Below are 18,014 nucleotides of genomic sequence, written 5' to 3'. Positions count from 1 at the left end.
TGCGGACTTTCGGGCGTATACACTCCGCGGCGCGACTCTTCTGCGGCGTATTTTTCACGACTCTTTTTGGCCGCCGTCTCCCCGGTTCAAGGCTCTCCCACGATTGTCGATCGCTTCGTCGTGTTTCCCCAGTGGCCGCAATGCCCTGGGCGGCGCCTTCCCGGCAGCTGTGTTTGTTTCTGTGTGTGTTTCTGTGTTTCTCTGTTTCTGAGCGTTCCGCGCTGTCCGTGGCCCCGTGCGCTGCTCGGCTCAGGTCCCGCTCCACCTGCCGGTTCTTGTCTTTGTGCATTTTGCGAGGCTGGCTGTAGCCTTTCGCTACTTTGTGTATTCGCTGCTTGAATTTCGTTTGGCTGTGAGCTGTTCGTTCTCGACTTTGTGTAGTCTGTCTCTCGAGTCCCGTCTCGGCTTGGTCCCGCGTCCTTTTTCGCGGCAGGCTCGGCCGTCGTCTCCCGCGATTGCGTCGGGTCATCAGATATTGTAATAAGTTAGCCGAGACTCCATTTTCTTCGTACGGGAAAAGCCAATTCTTTATTCACAGAACTTATTTTTTTATACTGTTTTCTCACACCTCATGTCCAACATACAATGAGCTGGTAGTTTTCTTACTACTTCATTTTTTGGTCAGAAGGTGATTAGTTGTGTACATGCTAAGATCCAGGTAGTTTACATTTTTCCTTTATGGGTTCTCATGGAACAGATCTTACTGTTTACACAGATGCACTTATTTTTCAACCCCAGAATAGGTTGTTGTGTTAACAAACCTTCAGTACCAAGACTATTTTCGCATGGGAACCTGCAAATTGCTTAATTACACTTCGAAGAGATTAGAGGCTATTAATTAATTAGAGCAGGCCTGATTTTATGAAGCCTTTCTTTTATAATTCTTCAACCTGTCACAATAGGTGCGGACTCTGCTGTGTGCCAGGAGCAGCTCTCAGCCAGCCTGGGGAGCCGCTCACAGTGCTGGGAGACAAGATCTGGGTGTTGATGCCTGTATAACTTAGATCAAAGTTACAAGCTGCTTATATGCTTGAGTTATAAGATATCAACATAACCTGATAGATCTATAGAACCTGGTATCAATACAAACTGAATCATGACTTTATACCTATCTATCTACCTGATATAATATACCCTATATAACCTGATACCAATGTAACGTGAATCATAGCCTTTTACACCTATATAACCTAGATCATAATTTTTTTATACCTGTATAGCCTGATAGAAAGAAATTTTTACGTGATGTAATGGCAGGTATATAGTTAACTAGTTGCTTAACAGTGAATAGACAAAAAAAGAAGAAAAAAGCTTACCAGGTGGATAGCTTTAGAGATAGATAAGTGCAGTACAAATGAGAAATTGGCAAATGTAAAGGCAATCAGCCTCAAAACAAAGAATTTAGACTGGTTAGGACCAGACAGACCCAGGAACACCTAGTAACTGTGCATGCTCTGAAACAAAGTTGAAAAGTTCAGATACAAAGAGGACATTGGAAGCCTTCATCAAAGACTCCTAATGACCCTCAAATTGGGAAGGCACAAGCACAGTGCAAAAGAACTGTCTAATAACCATGTGCTCATATCATGTCAGTCAGTTCCCGCGAGTGTGTGATGATGTTGTAATGACGCAGTAACACTGAGTGATACTTACTGTATAAATATAGCACTGCACCTGACAAGGGTGGGTGAGTTAGGTGGAGAGATCCCCGTCACCACCAACTCTGGAATAATCAAATACCTGCTCTATAGACATCAGTGTGTGGGGATTTATTTCCAGCCTGTCTTTTGGGCATCAGCAGCAGAGTGTGCCAGGACACCTGAAGGGGAAATTCTGGTTGTAACCACTCAGCAGTGGTAGTTTAGGACTGTTAAAAATGACCGTATAATATTGAGTTTTGCATTTATGTATTAGCTTTTGCATGTTCTTATTGATCATAAGTGTTCAGAGATGCTGCAATTTGTAACTCCTTTTAGCTGCTTGCTAATATAACATAATCTATAATTTTAAGTATGCACCATATAGCCCATGGAAGTAGTAGTGTGATGAATATATTATATCTATGTATACACGGTATAGCTTATAGAAATAGTGTTGTGATGAATGTATTATATTGTAGGCTGTGTAAAACAAAAGTTCACTCTTAGACTACTTTCAAAAGTTTAATAAGGAAATAAAAAAGGACAATGTCCAGCGCTGGGGTGTTCCCAGCTACTGGCCAACAAACACAGCTGTACATTAAGGCAGTGTTATCGATATACTGTTACTTTACTGAGATGCATACATATTACTAAGTTTAATGCATTATTCAAAACATTCTCGCGAGCTTTTGATGTTGCAGGAACTTTCTTTTGTTTTGGTTTTTCACTCGGACTTATCTGCATGACATCCTGTTCCAGTGTGCATTTTGGCTTCCCTGAAGTTCTGTATGTCTTGTTATTAATTTCTGTAATGGTTTGTCCCTAGAACCTCCCTTTCCCAACCCCCAATGGCTTTTCCCTAACAATAGCCCACTCCACTTTCTGCCCTAGATAGCCCTGCCAATGCCCCCTGTTCTTAAGTCATTCCCCTTCATTCCTGTTCTGGGTGTTGCCTTGCCAGGAAATGCCCCCTGTATTTAATGGGCATCCTAAGCCCCAGAGCGCTCACTTCCACATTGGCCTGGGGCCTGAAATAAATCTTCTTACTTCCCATGTGTGAGCCCTCCTTTCTTTCAAGCTGTGACCACGTTTCTGTCTGAGGTTCAGACCCACAAATATTACATCATATGGTTCACTGAAGAGCAAGGCTAGCTGGTGGAAGCAGCTCAGAGGAAACCATTGCAGCTTAAGTCAATGTATTTTATTCCTTCTTGTGGCTTCATCCTGCTGTTTCACACTTCCCTGAAAAGAGGAGTTTACAAGTTCTCTGATTCTCCTCTGGTGCTCTGGTTTGTGTCACTCTTATCACTTGGAGAGGTCAGTCAGCAGATGTGAGAAACAACATAATTGCTTTGTACAGTTCTCTCAGTTACAGAGAAGTATCCTAACATTTTACATTTGGCTAAGGCCTACAGTACAATACATTCATCACACCCTTATTTCTGTAAGCTGTAAGATGTAGACACAGATATATTTATCACACTATTATTTCTACAGGCATACTTAGAATGATAGATTATGTCATATTAGCAAGCAGCTAAAAGGGGTTATAAATTACACTGTATTTGAATACTTACAGTCAATAACAACATGCCAAAGTTAATACATAAATGCGAATGCCAATATTATAGGGTCATTTTTAACAATTTCTGCCCTTTGTCATTTTTACTGTATTTGGCTTGAGCTACAGCTTTTGAACTTCTGCGCTTTTGGCATACTGATACCTTTCACAGATCTTAAGTGCCTTCCCTAGGTTTTAATAATCTTTCATTTTTCTCAACACTGTAATTTTCTGCCTCTTTTTTTATAGTTTCTGACTCTGGATGGGTGGGTGCTGTCATTACTTACATATTTTGAACCACATAAGTAATTAATCGGATAAGGCATGGGATTAAACATGGAAGAAAAATGAAGCTTGTTATCCCACATAGCACTACAAATCTTGCCTTTTTTCCAGCAGAGTATTCCAAGAAAGTCTTGTAACTATCCTTTATTCATTATAGATTTCCATCTTTGGCCTGCAACATGGGCTGTTTTCCAGATATTTCTGGCTATATCCAAAACTGCATCCCCATTATCATCAATTTGTTGACAACAATCAGATGCGTTAAACTTTCCGCAAACTCCTCCTTCTTCTGCTAATAAATAGTCTAGTGCTAAGCAATTTTGATACACTGCTGCTCTGGCTTGTCTTTGCTGGCTGACTATGAAGTCCACGGCCCCAGCTGTTTCGTTAGTTATGATTTCCACAACTGCTTGGAGTCTTATGATGTGATTTAAAATATAGCTTGGGGTTCGATATCCCCAATGCCCATCTTGTGCCCAGGTGGCTGGACCGTATGTCTGTATTGCTTCAGGAGGCCACTCCTCATTGCCCTTTTAGTATCCCCTGATTTCTCTGATTAGTTCTCTCGTGTTTCTTTTTAAAGCATTGTACATTGTGTTCCTAAATTATCTCAGTTTTGGTTTGGTAACAGAAAAAATCCTGGTTGTAGAATTCCTAGAGTACAACTTCCTTTCTAGACAGAAGGAAGTTTTGGATAAGCCCTTTCCCCACATATCCAGAATAAGCCATTGGGTGCTTTCTAGTACTCATTTTTTCGCCTATTTGTGTTTTCCCAAAATTTAGATATTGTTGGGATCCCAAAAATAGGGATTTTTCTCAGGATCGTTACACAGGAAAAGTTTAATCCTTTTTTTCATACCTACAATATTTTCCTCTCCTGGGTCCAATATTGTGTTGGTTTTTCAGGGGTCCGCCATGTGAAAGTTCCATTATGAGTTTTGGGGGTTTTTTTAGGAGGTTTGTCCTACCTTGTCCAGGAATTCTTTTCCCATATGCTGGAGGCATTCCTCTCTTATTATTTGGGAATTTAATATCCACCCCTCTGGTTGGTTTTCTCTTTCATGTTGCTTCTGTTCCATTTGAGAAGTTCAGCTGGGCCTAGGTTACTACCTTTCCATGGCCACTTTCCTGATATTAAAGCTCCCACACCTACCCAGCAGCTGGTAACATTTAGTTCTTTACCAGTTCTTTCTCATAGATCTACAAACAGGTTCTTCTTAGTTTTGGAATTTCTGTTCTGTTTTCTACTTGTTGTCTGAGGTTTGCATATAAACCTCTGTGGGGGATTGGCTCTGGGATGGGTCACTGTATCTGTTTATTTGTTTGCTTACTATTATTTGCTCCAATATTAAGTCTTATATCAAATCTCGTTTCCTTTTCTATTCTCAGGTTTGACCTATGGAAAAACAAACCCACTTGTTGTCCCGTGGGCATCCATGTTTTAAACCTAGAACCTATGTAACCCTATACATTCAGCCATTCTGTAGGCAGGTGTCTACTTCAGATGAATTATAACAGTTGTGGCTGAGGAATGTATGAAATCTGAAATAAGACCCTTAAGTTTTTTCATGGTACAGCGGTCTGTTGCATTTGTGACATGGAACATCTGAATTCCCAAGACAGAAAAGACTAATGAGGAATAATAGGAGTCCAGTAAAACGTGCACCCCCCCATTCCATGCCTTATGGGATTGCTGCCCACAGCATGTAAGTATGATCTTCTTGGCGTGGTGGTTAATCTGGTCTTGCATCCTTATCTCCTTATCACAAAATTATATATTTCACCTGCTTTTATTTTATTGTGGTTCTTTCTTGTTCCTCAGTCAGTCAGCACTTATTTATTTTCACTTGTAGAATAGGATTTTATTACCTCCTCATCATATGGAGTTGTCTGCACTCAAAATATGGTCCCTGTTTTTGATCTATCACAGTCTCCCACTCAGCTTCTAATAGCTCGTGAGTATCGGGAGGCATCCATTCAACTCTACAGCAAAGTGCTAGAATTGTTACTTGCCTTTGATAGGTATTTGAACTTTCTCCTTTCTCTTGACAAATTTTACAACACACTTGCTGCTTGGGGGAAGCTACAACACCAGAGCTGGCCACAATTTTTACCCTGACATTGTGTCCAGCTTCGATGTCTTGCCCCACAGTGTTTCAGGAAGGGTATGTGACCAGGTGTAAATCCGGGAGCTGTTTCATTAGGGAGAGCTGATGAAGTTTCTTTTTGTAGGTTGCAGGCCAAATCAAAAACTCTAGGATTTATGGACCCGGTGTTTGTTAATCTATAAAACCCCGAACACCCTGATTGGGGGCGTAGTAAAATGACTGTCCCGGAGTTTGGAAAGCCTCTGGCCTTTGGGAATACAAAAACTGATAAAGCCCACAGGGAACTCTCCCTTAGTCTGGATTGATGTGTGGTTGTCTGTAGTTTACTTGCCCCATTGGGTCCGCACATTTTGTTTTAGAGTCATTTTCAGTTCTTCTGTGGAGGTGGTGATCTTCTACTGGTCCTTTTATTCTGCTAGCATCAGTTCAGCCTTGCTCAGCAGTTCATACAGCTGATGCAGTGGTGAGCAGAACCTGAAATGGACTTACCCATTGGGGGTTAAAGGCTGGTCTTTCCATGATTTAACCATTACCCAGTCCCCAAGACTCACATTATGAATTTTGAAATCTAGGGTAGCAGTCTGGGGGATTCTCCCCTTTTCCCAAAGATCTTCCAAAGCTTGTGCCATAGACAGGACATGTTTTTTTACACTGTCCTCCCCTTCTTCATAAGTGGCAGTGCTATTTGGTGAAATCAGAAAAGGTAAACTAAACATCATTTTATAAGGTGAAATCCCTAAATCTGACCTGGGCTGTGTTCTGATTCTTAACAGAGCTAGGGGTAGACATCAGTTTAGTTAGAGTACCCTTGAGAGTTTGATTTGTCTTTTCAATCTGCCCCGAACTTTGTGGGTACCATGGAGCGTGTAATTCCTATTCTATACCCAGAGCTTGGACCACCTCCTGTGGTACTTTTGATGTGAAATTGGTTTGAGTTGAAGTTATTTACTATTCCATACTGGGGAATGGTTAGTTCTAAAAGGGTTTTGCTTACTACATTGACAGTGGCTTTAACCGCTGCTATTGCCTCCACTCAATGGATTAAATGATCTGCTATTACTAGCAAAAAATTTCCACTGTTGCACTTGAGGGGGAGCTCAGTGAAATCTCCTTGGATACTGTGAAAGGGTTGTAAGGCTAATCTTCGCCCTCCTTGGCCTGCTCCTCTCATGACCTTTCTGCTTATTTTTTGGCATATCACGCACTTTTCAGCTATTTGCTTAGCTATTCTAAAAATTCCCATGCAACCCAAATTCCTCAGAGCTAATCACTTAGTGCTTGGGTACCCCAATGAGTCTTATTATACATGCCTTCTAACATTTTTTGCCAGCTTTTACCAGGTTTATTTAATTACTGTCTTCCATCAGATAACACCCATTCCCCTTTATTGTTCTTTTTTGCTCCTCTTTCTAGGAATTTTCTCTCTTCTGTTTCACTGAATATTGGTATATCCTGAATTTCTTCTGTGGGGGCTAGAACCATCATTATGCTCTCTTCTCTGGACTCAGGTGCAGTTTTAGCCTCTAAGTCTGCCAAGTTGTTTTTCCCGTATTTCTAAGGTGGTTCCTTTCTGGTGTCTCCAAAGGTGTACAACAGCCATTTCTTTTGGTCATGTCAGGGTTACGTTCCCACTGTGCTAATTTTATTTCCGGGGGCAACTGGGCGGGGGGAGGATATCCATTGATGCTTTCCTTCCCCTTCCTCTGAGGGCTTTTTCCTTGCTTGCTTTATTGTCCCATTCTTATCATCTTATCCCAACACCTCCCGCACAACCGTTTTGTTTTTCTTCTTGCTTAGCTTTCATGTGAATTTAGCTCTACACTCTTCACAGGTATTTTCCCAGTTCTCTTCAGATATAGGCCAAATCCTGGAAACCCAATATTGTATTCCACACGCAACTTTGATTATTTCTGCCTTTCGTGACGCAGCCTCTGCTTCCCTCCAGGCATTTCCTATCCTTAGGCTATTTACTTCTTTGTGTTCTACAGAGATCAAGAAATTAAATGCCCAAAATCTGTTTCTTAATTCTGCCCTTCTACACTCCTGGCACCAGGCAGTTTTGCTTGAGGGTTTAGTGCAGCCCCACAGCCTCTTCCAGAAGCTGCAGGCACGGCTCTATGACATTGAGGATACCCCAACACCATCTTTCCCCCATACCACCACCACCCAACCAACCCCTCCTCTGCAACATCCAGGGTACCTGACACCCCACCCTGCTTCCACCCCAAATTAATGCCTCCCCATCCCCAGTAACACAACTGTGACATGGAGAGGACCCCAAAACCAGCTGGGGCATGCACCCCACTCCAATTAACCCCTCTCTCACCCTAATTAATACCTCCCCCACATCCATCTCCAACACCCCCAATCCTCACTCCCCCCTTCCCCCCAGGTACCACCTAGCTGCACAGCTTTCAGCTGGGGATGTGCTCCAGCGGGATCAATGTTGACGTTATCCAGGTGGGAAGGGGGGAGGGGGGTTGAGAGTCAGGGTGGGGGTTCCTCCTGCTCATGTGACCCTCCCCACCCGGGCCGGCAGTTACCAGGGCCGGTGGGGACCGATAATTGGGCGGGGGGCGCTGCTGGAGCTGCAGGAGAAGGAGACTTTCGTGCCCAATCCCCACCTGAATGAGTATGGTCCTGACGGCCGCCTGGGTGAGAAGTGTTAATTAGGGGGGAAGGGTTGATTGGGGGTAGGGGAGGGATTACATGGATGGGGGAGGGATAATAGGTAAAGGAAGGAAGAGGAGCTAGTTAGGGGAGGTTTGAATGTGCTGAGATACAGAAAGGTGTGTGGGGGGGTGAGATCTTGGGGGAGGGGCATTCTTGGGGGTAGGTCGCTTTGGATGGGATGGTTCAGAAGTGGTGGGAGGTGGAATCATGGTGGTGGGTCAGGACCCTGCCAGGGACCAGGCTGACCATGGTGGCCACATCTCAGGGCCGTGGGGGGACTCAGGTGACCCTAGGTTGAGGACCAAGTCATCATGGTGACCCCAACTTAGAGTGACCATGGTGACTCCACCCCAAGGCTCAGAGTGACTGGGTCAGCATATGCCTAGGTGACCACCTTGACCCTGGTGACCCCAATTGTTATATGTGTGTATTATAAAATTGGCTTTTCGCAAGATGTATGCTATATGATTAATAGCATAGTAAAGATATAAAGGTATAAGTTTATTTCTGCTATTGGTAAGACTAGATATAAAGGGAGTAGTTGATGTAGCAGCTGCTTAAACTGTCTGTTTGGTTGGGATAACATCCAGTGAACATGTAAAGAAGACTCTGCTACTGATAACACCAACTATCAGCATCTATCACCCGCAGCAAGCACAGACCAAGGCCCAAGCTGGACGCGATAACAAGGACACAGCCACGAAACACGCATGCTCTAAAAAGGCGGACCCAAGGAGGGACCCTGCAGGGCAGTTCCTGGAATATGGAAACTAGTTTATGGAATTTCATATATCGATATAACGAGAAGGGTATTTAACGAGTATCCCTGAGAAGGCAAGGTGTGGACTTGGCTGAGTGCCAAGTCACCCGGCCGGCCGTTTTTGGTTTTTTCTTATCTCCTAATTGTCTTAATTATTTTATTAAACATATTCCTTAAAATTTACTAAAAAGTGAACCTCGTTTTTCACACCAATCCAGGAACATGGGGTGGCCAACGTGTCCTCCACCTTGGGAACCAGGTTGACCCTGGTGACCCTTGTCCCCCCCTCCTCCAGGCTACTCAGTGGCCAGGCTGCGCATTCCTGCCCAGGTGCTGGTGGCTGCAGGTGCACCTGTCACCTCCACATCGGGGGGATGGTCCTCTTCGAGGTGACCAGAACTACTGGTAATGGCAAATGCTGCAGACCCTCACTGAGGAGCAGGTGGGGACAGGGTCCCTGTGAGTGTCCCCACTTCCCCCAGGGGACACAGATGTCCTCTCACAGGTGGGGTCCTAATTCAGGGCAACCCTCTGTGCCATGGAGTAGGATCCCATGCCATCCCCACCCTCTCCCAGGAGACACACTTCACCTTGCAGGTGGGGTCCTACTTTGGGGACGTGCCCAAAGGCATGCCTACCCGGTGACACAGATGCCCCCCCACAGGTGGGGTCCTATTTTGGGACCACCTGCGTGCTGGACTAGGGTGAGGTGACAGCGGCATTGCTGGTGGAGGTCCCCAGCCGCTATAATGGGTGGCAGGGAGGACGGATGCATGTGTACAGGTGGAAGGAAGTAAGGGGCCACCACCTCTGGGTCCACCACCAACCATAGGAACATGAAAAGTAGGGGATAAGTTGCTGTGGGGAGACACTAGCCCAGGGATATTGGGTGAGCGTGATGACCTCGAGTCAAGGACCATGGAATGGGGATAACCAGGGTTACCCCAATCTGACTGGGGTGACCAAGGTGATGTCCATGATGTCCTTGTTCCTCCAGGATGCCCTGCATCCCTCTGGGCAGCTTTGGGGTACCCCAGGTCACCCTTTGGGTGGTTTTTGGGCGTCCTTGGCCACCCTGGGAGACCTAGATAGTGACACCCTGCCCAAGGTGGTTGTGGGAGCTCCCCTGGAGGATGAGGAATGTGGGGCCATGTCATAGGTAGGTTTATAAAGGAAAGGACTTATGAAATCAGGCCTGGCTCTGCTAAAATTGCCAAAGCTGGCCTGTCATTTTTTTGAAGTGCGGCTAACAAGCAATTTGCAAGTTCCCATGTGAAGCTGTTTTGAGAATGAGAAGTTCCTTTAACACAACAATCCATTCTAAGGGTGAAAAACAAATGCACCTGTGTAAACAATAGGATTTGTCCCATGAGAATCCACAAAGGAAAAATGAAAACGGGTCTAGAAAGAGAAAATTTGATAGACGCATTGTTGGGGGTTAGGTTTGTTCCTTTTTTACTTTAAAGAATTTTTTCCCCATAAGTTACCAAGGAGACGACTAGTTGAATACTTAAGAGTACTTGACCAAAACAAAGAAGTAGCCAAAGATTGGTTAAGATTTTTCTTTATCTGTTGTAGCTCCAGAAGGGAGGGAGTAACTGCCTTCTCTGATAACAAGCCAGCTGTGAAAAACTGGGTGGGGTTTTGTTTCTTATCTCTGCTCAGTCTTCCACTGCCTCCCAAGCCAACTGTTAAAACCAGATGGAGTAGTTTCTTATCTCTGTTCACTCTTCCACTACCTCCATAGGAATATCTTCTGTTAATAGACCATTAAAGTTCACCAATGGCATGACACATTTCATCATCCTATTATGAGACGCTCCACCCAGAGAGAAGGAGCCAAACTATTTCCACCTAAATAAAAAAGAGACACAAATGTCACCAGGCACTCCAGTGTTCCCATGGGACTCCCAAAGGAAGACCAGACCCACCTCTGGACCCTTGGCTCCACGGGATTATCTCTGCTTCCAACAGGACCACATGTGCCACTCTAGGAGGGCTGACTTTGGACTGTTTCCAATGCTCTGACCAACAGGGTGTCAGGTTGTATTTCTGACTCTGTCAGGGTTTTCTGGGATTCCTTGTTTGTTTGCTTGCTTATTCTTTTGTACTACAACATTTGTATTTTTAATATCCCTAGTAAAGAACTGCTATACCTATTCCCAAAATCTTTGCCTGACAGTCTTTTAATTGCAAATTTATAATAATTTGAAAAGGAAGAAAAGAGGGCTTACATTCCAAAAAAAGACTCCAATCTTCCTTGGCAGATACCTGTCTATCCAAACCAAGAGACGCATACAACAGCCCTTACTGACCAATGGACTGAGTTTCACTGTATTGCTGACCATTCAGGTTTAACACAGTGGCTTCTGATATTGCCCATAAATACGAGCTTTGTGAATAAAGAATTGGCTTTCTGCATGAAGAAAATGCAGTCTTGCCTGATCAATTCCAACATATGGTGACCCCGAAGATGTGATTGACATGAGATGAACAGGCTGTCATGAAAGAAGAAGGTGAAACGAGCCAAGCTGACTGCCAGACCAGGCGGCCAGACGAGACTTAGAGACGGAATATACAAAGTCACATAAGGAAGATCACAGCTGGCCATGAGTATGGTGGAGGTGGTAGTGAATGGCAGCCTGCAGCGAGACGAGACACAGCACACAAATGCAACCACCAGCAGCACCACTGGCCACAGGATTGGCATGGAAAGGAATGCAAGCAACCAATATGCAAAGTAGCAAAAGGCTAGGGCTACAGTCAGCTGTGGGATCAGCACGGAACAAGCAAAGACAAGAGGCGGCCTGTGAAGTGGAACCCATGCGACGAGTGCACAAGGCTGCAGATGGCATGGAACACGGAGGAAAGAACACAACTCCCTGGAGAAAGTGCACACCCGGTGAGAACAAAATTAGGAGTTGCAGAAAGCAAACACAGGGGATACATGGTCCTGAATGGCGGGGGATAGGCAGCCGAACCAGAGTTCGTGGGAAGGTGAGGCAACCTAAGAGTTGCCAAGGAGAGAAGGGCCCAGTGAGCTGTGGGGACAACAGTCCCAAGAACTGTGGTGAGTGAATGGTCAAGAAGCGGAAAATCTATTACGTCTATTAAGGCGTGGTGAAAGGAGTCGCAGAATAGAACCGTGGAAACGGCACGTGGGAGTGGCGATCACGTGGAAACGTAGACACCATGGAAAGACAGCCAAACTGAAATTCCAAAACCTTTTAATGATCCTACAGAATTCAGGCAGGTTTCCAGACATATCCAAAAGGAACTGTTTCCTGAATCGAGGCTGAGCTGCAGCTAAAAGGACACAAATCCCACAGGATGGAGTCCAGGAGGGGCTTCAGTTGGAGGGAGGGGGAAAGGGGATGGTGCCTGGCCCTTCTGTGGGGAGTGGTGGCTGCATCATGGGGGGCAAGGGACCAGGGGGGGTACCCCAGGTGCTGAGGGGGCACTGGCAGGGGTGGCACCAGCCCAGAGGGGCTCATGAGGGGCAGGACCATGCCCCCAGGGGGAGGGGGTTTGTGGAGTCTGGCAGAGGGGGGGGCCATGAGGGCAGCCTGTTCATCAGGGGAGGGGGCAGTAGCCTCTTGATGGTTGGGGCCTTGGGGGGCTGGGGGCTTCTCCATCTTGAAGCGGCATTGAAGGAAGAAGTGTTTGGTTTCTCTGTTCCAGTGAGTCCAAAACTTTCCCTCTGCTTTATCAATTGCTCTGCTTGGCACCTTGAAGGCGATGGTCTCGTAGGGCTCTGCTGTCATCAGCAGGTACTGCCAGCGCCGTTCCGGGGCCTCGATGCACTGCTCATAGGCTGACACAAAGTGGTGCTGGGTCAGGATGCTCCCAGATATCTCGGGGTAATCGATCTGCAAGAGGAGGCTCTGCTGGCCTGTTTCTGGGTCACTCTGGTCGCTTTGTAACCTGGGCACCCAATTTGCATAAATTTCTTCACTTCCACTTTGACCTTCTGTGGGGTGGGCTGGGCAGGGGCTTCCTTGGCAGCTCGTCAGGCCAAATTGGTCTGATGCTTCTTCCCCTGCATATGTGCCAAGTAGCTCCCCTCATTGTTGTGGAGCGTCAGGCAAAGCTTGCACTCAAAGGAGCCCAGATGATGTTTCATAAAGTAGGGCTCCTTGTTGATGATGATGGTCTCCAGGGCTGGCTGCCGCAGCCACTCCCACTGCTCCTGGCTGCTCTCAGAGGCCAAGGTGTGCCCCCACTGCCCATTTTACCCCCAGGGTGGTGCTGAAAATCCATGCTGGGGACTTCTGGGCTTTCAGCTCGCCCTGGAGAAAGGGGGGGGTGTCTGTGTGAGACCCGGCTCCCACCCCAGCCCACGGCTCTCCTCCCAAGATTATTTGCAGCAATTAATTTTAAGTTCTTAGGTATGTCCTATAATCTCAAATTTTATCTATAGCAATTTTCTAAAGTTTAGGAATAATTAGCTCACAAAAAAACAATTTTACTGCTCAAGCAGACAAAGTCAGCATACAACCTGACCCCCTGTTGGTCAGGGTGTTGGTAGCAGTTCAATTAAATTGTGGCTGCAGTCTTCTTGGAGTGACAGATGTGGCTGTATAGAAGCAGAGATCCTGTAGAAGGCTGTAGTTTTACTCTGAAGGTTCAGTGGTGGCATAGAAGAGTCTGATCTTCCTCTGGGAATCCAGTGAAAAAAAGGCTGCTGTGGTCTTCCAAATTTCAGATTATATCCATCTCACAATGCTTGGCTCCTCCCCCTGGGTGGAGCATCTCCCAGTGGGATGGTGTAATTTTATCAGTCATGCAGTGAGACTCAGTGGCCCATTAACAGAAGATATTCCCGGGAGGGAGGGTGGGTCATGGAAGAGATAAAGAACACTGCCCCACCTGGTTTTAACAGATGGTGATAGAATGCATACTGCTGGTGGCATCTTGCATTGCAATCTAAGACAGTTAAATGTTATTTTTCTACATTGTATGATAGTTGTTTTCTTTCAAGAAATAAGATGACTCCGACTAAAACAGATGTGATGAAACACTGATAAGCACCTGTTTGTAGATAAAGAAGACACAGCATATTCACCCTTGATTTTGTGGAAGATTCTGTTGCTGATTACAATCTCTGCCATTTTATCTTCCATAGATCACACAGATGACTCAGTGATGATTCTACATTATGGCTGTTTTAGTGTTTTCCTTTGTTTCATTTTACTGTCATAGGTACATGATTGCTTAGAAAGGTGTTATCTCAACTGCCTAGAGATGGTTACCACTGATATATTGACTGCACAATGTGAATTTACCAATTTTATAATACACATTATTCATGAGATGTTCTTACTGTATTTATAGCCAGCTTCTCATATGCTTTAACATCTCTCTGTGTAATTATCTAAAAGACACATGTCATTTCAGGATCCTTCTTTTTTGTTCTCTAGCTGCTTATGTATCTCTTAGACTAGGTTAGCTCTCTGGCTAGTCTCTGCACTTGCTCTGTGCTTTGACCCAATGCTGTCTCATAATCTTAAGTATTTTTCAGAGTTCCAAGAAAAGATATCTGAGCTTTGTTGAAAGCCTCCTCTGAACTGCTAGTCTTGTGGAATTTCCCAGTTATTATCACAGAAGCACTCCAGCAGTTTGCTGTGTTTGAAGCATCTCTATCTATCCTGAAGGAAACTTTGGAGGGATCCAGCAACTGGATGGTTTGATGAGCCTTTAAGCCCAGGTAACATCGAAAAACAGGATGTGAAAAGGTCTTCTACCACTGACCCTGCAGTGATCAATAATTCCCCATTTGTCATTGTGAGAAAGTGGCATACACCTTGTGAGGAAATGGCATATACATTGTGAGAAAACGACACACGACTTCCAAAAATCAAATCTACACTGTTGCACAACAGGTCAGGGGTTGAACAAAGCTAAAGAATTCTTGGAACATGTAAAAGAACTCAAAGGAATGTTCGAATATGTATAATCTCTATGAATATGCATGTGAGCAGTGCAATGAAAAAGTATATAAGGAAAGTTGTTATAGCTAACTCGTGTGCTTCTGGCAATTTGTCAAGCACCCCAGCGCTGGATATTATCCCTTTTATCCCTTATTAAACTTTTAAAAATTTTAAAGACTGAGGCTTGTTTCTCACATACTGGAAGCTGTTTTATGGTCCTTGAGGGTCATCTAAAGGGGTCTCTGGTGGTTGTATTCACTGAATGCTTTGATATTAAAGGTGACCTTCCCTTGAACTTTTTCCTTGGGCATGTACTATTGTTTCTTGCTACCTAACTTGCCCAAACCCCCACTCTAGTCCTTTTTATCTGTTTCTCCACTGGTTCCAGTCACATTTATCATCCTGTATGCATACCTTTACATCCTTCTATTACACTGTTTCCCTTTACTTGATCCATGAGGCCCCCTGGAACCCCCCAACCTGCATGTCCCCTGCAGTTCTCCACACCCTGTGATTCCTGTCCAGTGTCTGAGCCCAGCCTGGGGTTTCCCAATATGCAACTGTGGGGTGATGGAATCCTGTGTGGGGTCAGATGTGATAAACCCCACAAAGGTCTGTCACCTCTGACAGGTCAGCCCTTGCAAAGAAATGGCTTAATAATAGCAAGACAACTTCTCTGGACATGCATTGTAAAACAAAAGTTTTTAATAATGACAAAAATAATAAACATTATAGGACTAAAGAAATATAATTGAACACAGTGCAGAGAACACTCTTACACTGGCTAAGGCAGTCCAAAAATGTGATTGAGCTCCTCTGTGCAGTCTTTTTAGCACTTGATGGTCCAGGTGGGCTATCTGGCCCCTTGCCCAATGAAATTGGCAACAGGCTTTGAGGTACATTTCCAAAGCCCAATCAGTGCTCCTGTGCTGGCACTGGGCCAATTACATTGACAAGGTTATGGAAAATTCTAGTTTAACTTCCTTACATGTTCTTTTCCTTATATAGAAACACCTGTTTGGGTATGGAAGTGCATTACTACGTGGGGTGCCTGGACAGAAACCCTTTTGAGTGAGTAGGGCTGGATGGAGCCAAAGGTGCTGTGGGTGACAGAATATTGGATATCCAGACCCAGATTGCTAAGTTGCTGGCAACCTGGAGAGGCTGTGGGGCTGGGATAACCACAGTGAGGGTGTCTTAGGGTGATTTTATGATGATGCTTTATTCCCTATCGTCTGCTTTATGTCCAGAAAACAAGTGCTGCAACTTTAATATGGACCTGGGGGTGGGGAGCTGTGGACTTGGTATTTTCTGAGCTTGAGAAAAGCTAGCTCTGCTCAAGGGAAACTTTACAAGTTTTTCTTTTTCCCAAAACAACCTTGTGTAAACAATATTCCTTTCCCATAACAAGTGTTGTTTGCTATTTCTGTTACTTAACCAATGGGAGAGGTCTCAGTTCTACAGACCAATAACATGTCTTCTTAGCACAGCACGTTATAAAAGGGCTGAATGAATTGTAAATAAAGCCTTCTGATTTCTACTGCCTTCTGACTGGAGTCAAGCGTCTTTATTTCATGTCCTATCGCAACAGGGAGCCTTGGGCTCCTGGGCAGACTTTGTTCAAGCTCTCCTTCTCTGGGTGCTCCAGACAGCCTGGACTGGGATGCTACATTGTTCCTTCCGTTGGATTGGTTTGGGGGCTTTTTGCTAATGGGAAGCAAAAGTGTTTTTTTTCTTTCCCCTAGGCTGGAGGCTGTACCGGGAATCCTCTCACGATTTGTTTCTCTTTTTTCCTTGAACTGTTTCAGCTTGGTTTTTTTTTTTCTCTTTCTTCACTGGACTGGGGAGCCGGTGGGACCACCTGTAACCTGAGACCTTGGAGGAGCTGAACCGTTGCAAGAAAGGACTTTAAAATCCACCAACTTCAGCTGCTGCAAGGAGAAGACTGACACCAGAAATCCAACAGGTTCCCAGCTGCTATGATCTCTTTTCTCCTCCTATCCCCACAGACAAAAAAGGACAGTCACTATCTTTCAGCCACATTGCAAGGGGATGTGGGGTATGGTTCAATTTTTTTTTTTTTTTCTTTTTTTTCTTTTTTTTTTTTTTTTTTTCACTTTCATCCCCTGGTATCTATTTCTCTTATTGGCAGAAGAAAGGGGAGTTATTGAAGCCCTCTCTCTTTAGGGAAAAACACTAATTTTAGAGTGTTTTTCTCCTAGAATTTGTCTTCAAACCAAGACAGAGGGGGGGAGGGGGGAGAGGACAGGATCTGGGGGAATCTGAAATCTGTGGGGTTGGAATGAGGATCTGTGGGTCTCCATCAGACTCTGGAGCTCCATAGGGCTGCATGGGGCTCTCTGGGGGTGGGACACAGCTCCATGGGGCTCTATGGATCTGACTCACCCCTCCAGGTCTCCAGACAGTGCAGTGGGTTTGCAGCAGATTTGCAGCTGTGACTTCCTATTTAATGGGAATATCCATGGAATCTATGGGGAAGGCTACAATGGGTGGGATTTCATCTTCAGGCTGGGATCCAGGGGTTTGGTGGTGGCTGTCAGTGCTGCCTGGATGATCTGGGGGTGACCAGGCTGACCACAGGATGAATTACCTGGAGCACATCTATGTGGAATGGCTTTAGAAATACATTGGATATTAGTGCTGTACAGAACATTAGTACTGGTATGCAAACGTGGGAGTGGAATTCCCAGAGGAATGTGGGATTTGGGAGGGCAGAATTCAGGAACACAAGAATTCCCACAAGAATCCCATGGATGGATCTCACAGTCATCCCATTCCTATGGGAATTCTGTGAATAGATTTCACCTCCATCCCATTCCCATTGAAATTCTATATGTGGATCCCACTATTGTCCCAATCTCATCAGAATCTCATGAATGGATTTCTCTCTTATCCCATTCCCAGAACCCCCTGACATCCATGTGTACAGAAAAGTGGAACATAGGACTGTGCCCTGGCACAAGTATGGATTCTGTCCCAGGACCATCAGGATCAGCTAGATGAAGAGGGAGGAAATCCAGAATCAGGAGATTGAGT

General features: G+C 45.0%; 1 pseudogene across 1 annotated transcript; it reads right to left on the bottom strand.

The window, feature by feature from the left end:
- Positions 1-12,376: 12,376 nt before the first annotated feature.
- LOC310921383 (splicing factor 3A subunit 2-like) lies at positions 12,377-13,287 on the bottom strand (annotated as a pseudogene). Its single transcript has one exon. The product of its transcript is annotated as a splicing factor 3A subunit 2-like (transcript).
- Positions 13,288-18,014: the final 4,727 nt, after the last annotated feature.

Source organism: Zosterops lateralis, assembly GCF_965231275.1.
Source record: "Zosterops lateralis genome assembly, chromosome: 34".
NCBI classification, from domain to species: Eukaryota; Metazoa; Chordata; class Aves; order Passeriformes; family Zosteropidae; genus Zosterops; species Zosterops lateralis.
The sequence above is the reverse complement of the archived record's forward strand: the minus strand, read 5'-3'. Positions and strand labels throughout refer to the sequence as shown.